We start from the raw sequence: 12,582 nt of genomic DNA, 5'->3' as shown, positions 1-12,582 counted from the left end.
AGTAAAAGGCAGATGATGGATCATAGAGAATCATACATCTGTTTTACTAAAACTAGGAAGAATAGGGGCAATAGAAAGTGCTGTTTTGCCTTTAAAAATTGCATAGTCTGCAAATATACTAAACATTAACTTATATACCATTTTACCCTTACTTACCTATCCAATTGTTGTTCTTCTAAGTGAACTTGGATTTGAATCATCTTCATCTTCAGCAGCACTATACCTACAAACTAGGAACAGCTAAAACTATACTTAAAGAAACACAAGAAAATTGCTATAAAGTGTATAGGCATGTAATATTAACAATCAAATGCATAATACAAGTGAAGTTTACTTACTGACTTTCCTGATCTGATGAGTAAGCATTTCTTCCACTATCCATTCCAGATTTATATTCAAAAGACTGATATTTATTCCTGTTAGCAGCTAGGGACTCCTGATGCTTCAAGTCATTTAAAAGTCAAACACGTATGGGACCAGTAAGTCAAAATGATAACATAATTGTTATTATCAAGAAGTTCAATACTCTTCATAATTAATATATAGTGTCAACTTTCAACACTGCAAATCTGGATTAAGCATTTACATTCATGATTAATATTTGTAGATTGCTCGAACTAAATCACCACAGGGATGAGTTTGAGAACAAAAATCACTCTTGGAAGCTCAATATTCCATGAGTTTCATCTCTGAATAGATTTTTACATTGTTATGAATATGGAAGATTTTTATGATTTACTCAGCCATTTCTATTGCTTTTTATGATTTACTAACCCTTCTTGGTATTTACATTATAAAATTACTGTGAAAAATATTTGATTGTACAAAATACATAACATACCACTTTTGCAAAAGCTTCCCATGTTTTGATTTTATTTATTTATTTTGAAACAAACAAAATACCATCAGGGTTAGTAGATACAAAATTACACAAGTGATCAATCACAATTTTAAACGAATTTGAATCAAATTAAGCCAAGTAGGAACACATAAATCAGTGTATTCTATCTATTAATTCATATCATGAGATAAATCACAGAAATTAAAGTAAAATCTAGGGTTTAGTTAGGTTACCCCCACTGAACAATAAGTGCTTCTTAATCCTAGTATTCCATAGGGTGAACAACATTGACATCGTGTAGATGCGAGATTTAGACATGTTGTTCACAGGTCTGGAGCAGTTGATGGTATCGTAGAGGCAGTGATCGACGATCTGTTGAACGGACGAAGCAGAGAAGTCGTCGACAAATGCTCCTAGGTTGGGGAAAAGCGAAGGGTAGGGCTGGTCGAAGTAGGCAGTAATGGCGACCACCAGAGAGGAAGGGAGGAGAAAGAATACCGATAAGAAAAGGAAGAGGAAGAAAAGAAAAATTGTACGTATCGTAGGTTTCTTGAGAGCAAAAGTGGTCTGAGGGTTGCGTTTTGCCATGATTGGCTCCCAATTACCGTAAAGGGTTTGGGTTATGCTATTTATTTGAATCCCCTAGTTTAAGAATGTTGTATTTTACACACCATAAACTCTCTCTCTAACTCCACCATCGTTGGTGTAAAGGTGAAAGAACCCACGAAACCCTCCTCTATTGTAGCATATTTGGCCGGTACTTATTTAATAGTGTGTCGATGAGGGTAGCAACTTAATGAACGAACCTACAAGAAAACACAATTTGGTTGAGAATCAAGAAAGCACCATATATCATTCTCAAAATTCTTTTTCCGGCTGCTATTAATTTGAGAGAAGAAGCAGGAGATAGACAATCCATGTTGAATAACTTACCTGAAGTTGATTTCAAGACTCTTTCCGTGCCAAGTTTTGAGATTACGTCTGAATTTTGCTACTGATTAATCGAATTGATCCCTAGGTTTTTGTTCCGCCTGAATGTGAAGACTTTTGATACGAAATCGGAACCTACCTCTACCTCTGTATTGGTTGAATCTTAGAAGAAACTGAAAACCGATTCACGATCGACTGTGAGAACGTGGGTGAAGGCGGAGGCCCTAGGGCTTCTTCTTGCTAATTCAAAGATCAACATCGATGGTAGAAGGTGGAGGCATCAGTAGAGGGAACAATCTAAAAAGAGAGGAGATCGAACCATTTAGTGTGAGGTTCGATTTGGAAGAAATCTCAAACCCTTAACCTTAAACATGATGTGAAGCGATTGATCCATAATTTTCTTCGTCTACGTCAATTCCTTGGGCTCACATAATCGGACGATGGTCGTAAATGAAGCATTCTTCGAGAAGGAAGGTGCATCGCCATAGTTTAAGGCTGGAAGAGGCAATGAGGATTGGAGGTAGTGGATGTGGATGAGGGGTGGAGACGAGGGAGAAGAAGGCGGGGGTTTAAAAAATTTGGGGATTTCATTTTCCCTCCGAGACGTGCATTTCTTAAAAGAAAATATAAAACGACATTCACATACGACGCACAAGTGCCTTCCGTTTTTTTAATATTTTTACATGAGACACTAATTTAAGGGCACTCAGTAATGCGCGACCTAAATCCTTAAATTTTTTGAAGAGATGACACTTTTTTAAGGTCGCTCTCTAATGCGTAACATAAATCAAAGAGCGTCGTGTTTTGCGTGTCGTAAAAGGGTCTTTTTCTTGTAGTGATGGCACTACCATAAATAACATAACTAAGAATCACATCCACTTAATATCGCTTTCAATAGAAACACGCAAGCATCAATTTTCATAAATAACATTGTAAGGAGATATAAATAAGACAAAAACAAATTTATTTTACTTATATAACGGTGCGGAAAAACTTGTCCTTACAATGCAAATTCAAATGAAAACTATGCTATTTTCATATTCCTAAGCAATCTATCATAACTCTAAAAGTAGCAGCTTAAAATCCAATCATTGAATCATGCGATCCATTTCTTCACGATCAAACTCAACTCACTTCTTCCTTTAAGCTTCCTCTCCTTTTTTCGATCTAACAAAACATCAAAATGTAATCTTATCACATCATGTATTAAGAATCAAAAAACAGAAAACTTACAAGAGTTAGATAGTGGATTTTACTTGAAGCAGAGTCATACATCATGACTCTACCATATCTTAGATCTTTCAGGTAGTTAGGGCAGCTTCATAACCAATGTCCCCTCTTTTGGCAGTAGAAACATATGGATTCTTCTGGAATAGTACATGGGACTATCTCAGAATCAACCTTTCTTTTGCATAGAGAAAACTTTTATGGACTTCAAATGTGGCCATTTCCCATAGAAGGATGGGACATTGATTTACCAGACAAATATTCTTGACCAGTGCGCCAAATCAACGCTGATTCAGTATCGATAAGAAAATAAGTCAAATCAATGAGGGTTACGTCGTGGTCCATAACATAGTACTCTCTAATGAACTTACTATACGATTCGGGAAGTGACTGAAGAACTAGTCAACATCCTTGAGACATCGACACCCAACATTCCCAATCTATCAATATGCAACTTCATATCCAGGACATGAGCACATATAGACTTTCCATCTTTGTGTCTTTTTGCCAATAGGGCTTGAATGACCTTGAACTTTTCAGGACTTTAAACACGTGGGTCAAGGAGAATTATTGGAGGAGGTGGAGGAAGTCAAGCATGATTTCCATTTCCACAATCCAATCGTGGAATATCATCTTCAAGTGGAAAACTTTTTCCAACGGATTCAGTAAGACCATAGTTGTCAGACTTTGGCATCTAAAAAACGGGAGAAATTCAAGTTTTAGTTGATTGGAATCCTTGATATAACACCCAAATGAAATATCAAGGCTAGGATCCATCACAATATCCTACAATATGGAAGAGGGATGCCGTAATCCAAATTGCAGAACATTTGAAGGTAGGTAAATGACGATTTACCAATTTCCACCATGAAAAAAGAAAATTGAAAATTAAGTTTTAAATGAGATGAAACTCCTAGATCTTTTGAGATTCATTGAACTTTTCAATGACATGTTTAAATCTCGAGTGTGCCCTTCATTTGTGACTGGGATGCCGAGGATCACAAACAAGTTGTGGATAACCATACAAATATACATGGTGCCCCCAATGTTACAGTCACCTAAACGACGTGCCGGTTAAACACATACGCTCCATCAATCTATGACAAACATCGAGTCACCCTTTTCCACCTTTTCTTCGAGCCTACTTAATGTGTCGGTTAACCATACACGCTCTACTAACATCTTAGCGAGGGTACAAAGTGTAATTTCATGGAATAGCACCAACTCCACATTTTTCCTAAAGTAACTAAGATTTTGGGAATTTATAAAACATTTAGTTACTTCGTATTTCATTATACTTATAATGGAAGGTTATGTCCTATCCTACCCGTTCGACTAACGACCCTCCACTAGTCAAGAGTGTGGTGGGTAAGAGTGGATACCCAATGGCGGTTATTTTATAGGCCGCTTCCTTAAACACTCTTTATAGATCAACTTCATGAATGAGGCCTACTAACGGTAAGACTGACATTTACTCATACATATATAATATTAAACTTTTAATTTTATATAGTATAAGGATGTATTTTATAATTTTAAAATACTAGGTGGTTTAATTTAATAAATTAAAATTTTTAATTTAATTAAATGTAAACCATATCACTATAGATTTATTAACTTTCTTTTAATTATACACTTAATTAATTTAATAAAACCATAAGGGTGTAATTTGAACTTTTCAAAATAATAGGGTTATAGAATTTAATATTTCAAAATTGATACCTTTTATTTAAATTTTAAATTTCAAAACTTGAGGAAAAATTTTGAAACCTTTTAGGGTTTAACTATTTAAATTTCAAAAACTAAAACTTTTAAGTTCAAATTTAAACTATAAAACCTAAAGGATGTAAATTGAAACTTTTCAATCTAATAGGTCAAATATCTGACTAATAATAATCCTATATTATATATATATATATATATATATATATATATATATATATATATATATATATATATATATAACCAAATCCATTAATTTTGATAAGGATAATAATTCCAAACATAGAAAATTGATTTTAGGCAATAAAATCGAGTTTTGATAACTATCCTTAACAAAATTTGCTCAAATAATCGAAAATCCCGTCAACAGCACCCTGGACTCGCCGAGTCGGCGGCGCAGACAACAATTTTTTTTTGACTTTTTGATCCTTTGGCAGTTCACTTTTGCATCTATTCAACTAGAAAAACGACCTGGGATCTGATACCACTGTCTGGTTATGAGCATAACATCATTCCTATGGTGTTCATGCAACCCTAATTGCTTTGATTTAGGTTTTTCTAATTAAACATACAACATTTAGTACCAAAGCAATAAACCCTAGGTCTAGCATACAATAATCAATATTATCATAATATAGGGTTTAGATCTTACCTTTGATTGTTCTGTAGCAATAACAATCTATTCCTTCTTGTAATTGGCTTTTGAAAGCTTAGTGTCACAAGTGTCACACCTCTAATGGTTCACAAACACCAAGAGCAAGAGGATGACCTAGAAGAAGAGAAAGAGGCACCAAAAACCGTCCAAGGAACTCCAAGAATACTTAGCCACATTTTTGGGTGCCCTAGGGGTCTTTATATAGTGAGGCTATTAGGGTTTTGTACTAGGAAACCCTAATTTGACTGCTTAGGCCCTAAGCAGCCCACGGAATCCCTCCTTAGAGGCCTTTGACGAATTCTCATGGGTTTCCCCATAGATTTCGTCCACTCCAACCTCTACGGAGTCCATTAGCCCAATATCCAACTATCACACAACTGACAGTGCTAGCCCCTTTATTTAATTAGTGTCTTTTAGCCACAAAATTAATTCTTATTAACTCTTGACTAATATTAATTAAACAATATGATTTCTCTTTTAATATATTATTCATATAATATATTAATAAATCATAATTAATCTCTTTCTCCACAAATCATCCTATCAAGTTGCTTTGGTGAAAGCAACCCAAAAGGACCATGCTCACAATCGAGTCAAGTACATACCAAAATAGTTATGGACTTAGACACTAATCCAACAGTTCTCCCCTGCAGTTCCGACTTAATCCTCTCCAACGTATCATAACATTTGGCGTCATCCAGGCGTATCTTTAGAACGATACATCTAGAAAGCAAACCCAGAAAGCAACAATGGCAGGTGATATCACAGTGACATCAGGGGTAGCGGCGAAAAGACCGCTATGCCCAATGCAGTCACTTGATGGCGGGAAAACCTCTATTCAAGAGGAGCATGCTTCAAACCACACATCAGTCTCACAGAAACCATCCAGTTCTGCAGCTGAAATGACGACCACTTACATAGCCAATCTATGGCACCCAACAGCTAGCACAACCCCACAAGTAGTAATCGTAACCACAACTCCGCATATCAATGCAATGCAACAAACAGAGATCCCTGCCTCGCAACAAAAATCCTTCCCACGCATTTACGGCACCGAAACCTGGATCCCTCACACCATTCAGCCGCAACCACAATATCCCCCAATGGTCCACCCATATGCCGCCATGGCAGGGCTGTCTCATATGCTGATATTTGCACAACAACCATCGATCTTCAACCAACTTGCACAGCAAACACCAGGTGCAACACCTGCACTGTCTCAGCCCCAAGTAACATACGTGTAGACTTTGTCCAGCCAGGGATCTGGCCATTATGGGTCCGGCGTCCAGTTCTCAGTAGCACCTGAATTCAAACCCCTCATGGCAGCCAGTCAATTGCTCAGTCCGTACATACATCAGTATGCAGGAGCAAGCCCACATCTGGTTCCCCAAGCAGGGCAACATGCAATCCAGAACTTTGGATTGCATCCAAACCTATAGCAGTATCAACCGTACATCTTGCAGGCGGGCATGCATAACTAGATGTATGCGAGCACCTACTAGATGCATCAACACATGGCTTATAGTGGTATGGCATACTCATACATGGACAACCCCATGCGAAGCGCAAGCTCCAACTTCATCCATGAACTTCTGTAGTACGAGATCCCACATGCTGCGATGATTCCAAACATGCCAAAATATGATGGCACCATAGACCCAGATGACCACATCGACAACTACGAGTGGACGATGACATCTCTTAAGATGGATCGCCGGTTCACCTGCACGTATTTCCCTTGTACCTTAACAGGAAACACAGGAAAACGGTTCAAGTCTCTAAGGCCAGGCAGTATCTCAAGATTTGAGCAGCTGAAATACCTTTTCCTCAACAACTTCATGCAATTCAGAAAGGGAAAAGGGGACGCCAACTCCGTGATGGCATGCTAGCAAAAAGAAGGAGAATCAATCTGTGACTATTATGACCATTTCACGCTAGCAACCTTGAATGTCCCAGGACATGAAGTGTTCCTGGTGACAGGCGCCTTCGCCTAAGGCATGCTCCCTGGACCCCTATCAAGGAAGATGCAAGGAACAATTCCATGATCCATGGACGAACTCAAGTTCCGTGTGGAAAAATACTTGCGTCAAATCGAGGGGGAAGAAAGAAAAGAGGCCAACCTCAAAGCTATAGCTAATGCCTATCTCAAACATTTGACTAATAATAATCATATATTATCTATATTTAACCAAATCCATTAGTTTTGATAAGGATAATCATGTTAAACATAGAAAATCGATTTTAGGCAATAAAAATGAGTTTTGGTAATTATCCTTAACAAAATCTGCTCAAAAAACCGAAAATCCCGTCAACAGCACCCTAGACTCGCTGAGTTCAGCCTACTCGTCGTTTCCACTGATGCACTCGCAGAGTCGGGGCTACTCGCTGAGTCCACTGATGGACTTGCCGAGTCGGTGGGACAGATAGCAAAAAATTTCGACTTTTTGATCCTTTGGCAGTTCACTTTTGCATCTATTCAACAAGAAAAACGACCTAGGATCTGATACCACTGTTGGGTTATGAGCATAACATCATTCCTATGGTGTTCATGCAACCCTAATTGCTTTGATCTAGGTTTTTCTAATTAAACATACAACATTGAGTACCTAAGCAATAAACCCTAGATCTAGCATACAATAATCAATATTATCATAATATAGGGTTTAGATCTTACCTTTGATTGTTATGTAGCAATAACAATCTATTCCTTCTTGTAATTGGCTTTTGAAAGCTTAGTGTCACAAGTGTCACACCTCTAATGGTTCACAAACACCAAGAGCAAGAGGATGACCTAGCAGAAGAGAAAGAGGCACCAAAAACCGTCCAAGGAACTCCAAGAATGCTTAGCCACATTTTTGGGTGCCCTAGGGGTCTTTATATAGTGAGGCTATTAGGGTTTTGAACCAAAAAACCCTAATCTGACCGATTAGGCCCTAAGTAGCCCATGGACTCCCTCCTTAGAGGCCTTGGACTAGGAAAACCTGCAGTTCCGACTCAATCCTCTCCAGCATATCATAACATTTGGTGTCATCCGGGCGTATCATTAGAAAGATACATCCACAAAGCAAATCCAGAAAGCAACAATGGCAGGTGATATCCCAGTGACATCAGGGGTAGCGGTGAAAAGACCACTACGCCGAATGCAGTCACTTGATGGCAGAAAAGCCTCTGTTCAGGAGGAGCGTGCTTCAACCGCACATCAGTCTCACAGAAACCATCCAGTTCTACAGCTGAAACGACGACCACTTACATAGCCAATCTATGGCGCCCAATAGCTAGCACAACCCCACAAGTAGTAATCGTAACCACAACTCCGCAGATCAATGCAATGCAAGAAATAGAGATCCCTGCCTCACAACAACAATCCTTCCCACGTGTTTTAGGCACCGAAACCTGGATCCCTCACACCATTCAGCCGTAGCCACAATATCCCCCGATGGTCCACCCATACACCGCCACGACAGGGGTGTCTTATATACCGATATTTGCAAAACAACCGTCGATATTCAACCAACTTGCACAACAGACGCCAGGTACAACACCTGCACTGTCTTAGCTGCAAGTAACATATGTGCAGACTTCATCCAGCCAGGGATCTGACTCTTATGGGTCCGACGTCCAGTTCTCAGTAGCACATGAATTCATCCCCCTCATGGCAGCCAATCAACCGCTCAGTCTGTACACACAACAGTACACAGGAGCAAGGCCACATCTAGTTCCCCAAGCAGAGCAACATGCAATCCAGAACTTTGGATTGCATCCAAACCTATAGCAGTATCAACCGTACATCTTGCAGGCGGCCATGCATAACCCGATGTATGTGAGTCCCTACCAGATGCATCAACACATGGCTTATAGTGGTATGACATACTCATACGTGGACAAACCCATGCGAAGCGCAAGCTCGAACTTCATCCATGAACTCCTGCAGTACGAGATCCCGCACACTGCGATGATACCAAACATGCCAAAATATGACGTAACCACAGACCCAGATGACCACATCGACACCTATGAGTGGACCATGACATCTCTTAAGATGGATCGCCAGTTCACCTGCACGTATTTCCCTTGTACCTTAACAGGAAACACAGGCAAATTGTTCAAGTCTCTAAGGCTAGGCAGTATCTCAAGATTTGAGCAGTTGAAATACCTTTTCCTCAACAACTTCATGCAATTGAGAAAAGGAAAAGAGGACGCCATGCAAGAAAAAAGAAGGAGAATCGATCCGTGACTATTATGACCATTTCACGCTAGCAACCTTGAATGTCCCGACACAAGACGAGTTCCTAGTGACAGGCGCCTTTGCCCAAGGCCTGCTCCCTGGACACATATCAAGGAAGATGCAAGGAACAGTTCCATAATCCAGGGATGGACTCAAGTTCTGTGTGCAAAAATACCTGCGTCAAATCGAGGGGGAAGAAAGAAAAGAGGCCAACCTCAAAGCCGTAGCTAACGCCTATCTTAAACAGGAGGAAATGGTGACCCGAACAAGCCCAGTTTAGCAAGAGAAGCAAGATGGAAACCAACAGAGACACTACCTCCATTCTAGGCACATGTCATGACGGTATAGACCATTCAACAGGGATGATAGCAGAAGTAGCCACAACGATGTCCATGTAATCAATAAGACTCATGCCAAGGAGAAAAAAGATAAGACCAAGTTTTGTGAGTACCATCAAAGAAAAACGCACGACACCAACGCGTGCACGGTATTGAAGCGGGAGATTGATGAGAAACAACTAGTGCGAAATATAGTTATCATAGTAAAGGACCTCAGGACAAAATTTGACGAGGACAAGCACCAGCCCAAAAAATAAAAAAGATGAGGGCAAGGATAACAAAAGAAGGGCCGAGATACTTACCATTACAGGGCCCCTCCCATGCAGCAACCGCCAGAGCCAACGCGTGGGCACACAGGTATACCATCAAAACATTCTCAATATAACATTTTCATTGCACGATCCCCGACCAAAGTGCTAGGATGCGAATGACCCTTTGCACATCACCAATTTCATTAGCCAAAACTGTGTTGAACAAGTATACATCGATACCGGAAGCAGGGTCAACGTGATTTATAAACACTGCCTTCGGCATCTACTAATTAAATGGAAAAAGCACATCCAGCTACCATGGCAATGCCTGTTAGTTGGGTTCACCATCCATGTCATCTGGCCAATAGGAACAGTCATGCTCCCATTTACATTGATTAGCCATGATGGAACCAAACGGATAAAAAGGGCGCTCGAATTCTTGGTTGTCGACCGCCCGATTGATCATAACATTCTACTAGGCCGGCCAGCGCTATTCCAGCTGCAGGCGATTCTGTCTACTCTTCACGGTGTGCTCAAATTCAATACTGGTGACAGATCGGCAATGGTAGTGGTAGCCAAGCCAGGTAATGGATGCGACACCCAACGGGAAAGGAAGCAAGAAACCCAATGGTGTCGAAGTCAAGGTCGTCAGAAGGTGGAAGATCCACAGTAGAGAGAGGCAGCACCACAAGCGTTGACCCATGAGTCCAAGAAAAGATAACGAAATGTATTCAGTCAGCTCACAACGTTGCTCCCACAGATGAATCAACCAAAGTATGAAGCAAAAACCGCAAAGCAAAGAAGCGCCCACTTAAAAGCAAAGGCACCAACCAGTCCCACAACCGATGGTTGAGCCGTGCCCGGCCAGAGAGCGATTCGACACTCAAAGTACAATTTGGTTAATGAAGAGTATTGACCAAAACCTCATGGAATGAAGGAAATAGGCACCAGAAGCACCGAAGCTAGAGGCAGAGGGCCAATCCTCCCACGACGCAAAATTTCCTATATGAGACAATTAACATGTGCCCCCGAAAGCACTAAACGACATCCCAAGCAATGGTGCAAGATGCAAGGTTGATAGACGTGCTAGAAAGTGCGGGTGGCACTCTCACCAGGCTGCGGGGAGGCACTTTCCATGGTTACATCCAACAATATGTCGAGAAGAAAGGAAATTCCAGGCACCTTCAGAGCATGAACAACAAAGTTCGTCTCTCTCACGCTGGGCACCATTGGCGGAAACAGGAGGAAACGCCAACCTATCAAAAAGCGCTTGCAGCAGATGAGGCACAGAGACACGGTCGAAATGAGGTAGCGGTAGCAGAGCACTAAATCAAAATTAAAGCGGATGCCTAGAAAAAGGAGTATGGTCAAACTCCGCACAAGATAACCATACTCCAGGCGCCGAAGCAAAAACCGGGCATACACCCTGACACTTAGACATTCAGGGCTTATTGTCTTATGTATTTCTTTTCCTTTCAAGAAATAATATAATTTGCATTTTGAAAAAGCTTTCTAGAATTTTGTATTGCAAAAACACAAAGTATAGAGGTTGTACATATTTTCCAAGTAGCAACAACACCTGATCACTTACACTACTTGAGCAAAATCTATGTAAGGATGCAACCGTAGGTCTTAAAAGAGTCATAATCTTTACCTACAATGTGCTAACAACATCTCAGAGTTGAGAATGTATGAATCAAAATTAATGGAACAGTACAAGGGGTTCTAAAATATTCATAACTTTTCCCATGATATTACAATAGTAAAAGGTCTTGAGGTGACGATCTCGTCTTATGTATTGGCAGATAGACCATATAGTACAATCAACAACAACGACTAACATTTCACAGCTTAACACAATAAGCCTAACTAAGCATACAAATCAACGGAGCATAGCTCAGTAATAGTAGCTATGCGACGTCTGAAGCACACATCGCAAACCCTAGAACAAGGGAGTATGCAGTAGGATAGCATGTCCTCAAAGACACCACTAGATCAATCACAGTATATGTGTTAACATGCCACAACAATTTGTATACATACAACAAGAAAACGGACGAGAACACTTCAAGGCAAAAGTACAAAATAAAATACACAGTTTATGGTTATTAACGGCCAACATTTTTTACTATACACATAGTACATAGAAAGGCAAGTACACAACGAACAAAAGGGCAAGACACAAATCAACCCTCAGAATCTGAGGAAGAACCTCCCGGATTCGGCTTGCGACAAAATTGGCGGAAGCCGTCATAATCCAACTCCCCCAAGCGAAAGAGGCCTGTGAAATCCGTCTCAGCTAGGGATGATAGAGCGACATCCACCTCTTCAGCTCTTCTTGTAATACGGCCAGGATCTGGGGCTTTAGGGTCTCCGAAACTTGTGGAGCAACC

This window comes from Lactuca serriola, chromosome 7, assembly GCF_051521515.1.
Source record: "Lactuca serriola cultivar US96UC23 chromosome 7, Lser_US96UC23_V15, whole genome shotgun sequence".
Lineage (NCBI taxonomy): Eukaryota > Viridiplantae > Streptophyta > Magnoliopsida > Asterales > Asteraceae > Lactuca > Lactuca serriola.
The sequence above is the reverse complement of the archived record's forward strand: the minus strand, read 5'-3'. Positions refer to the sequence as shown.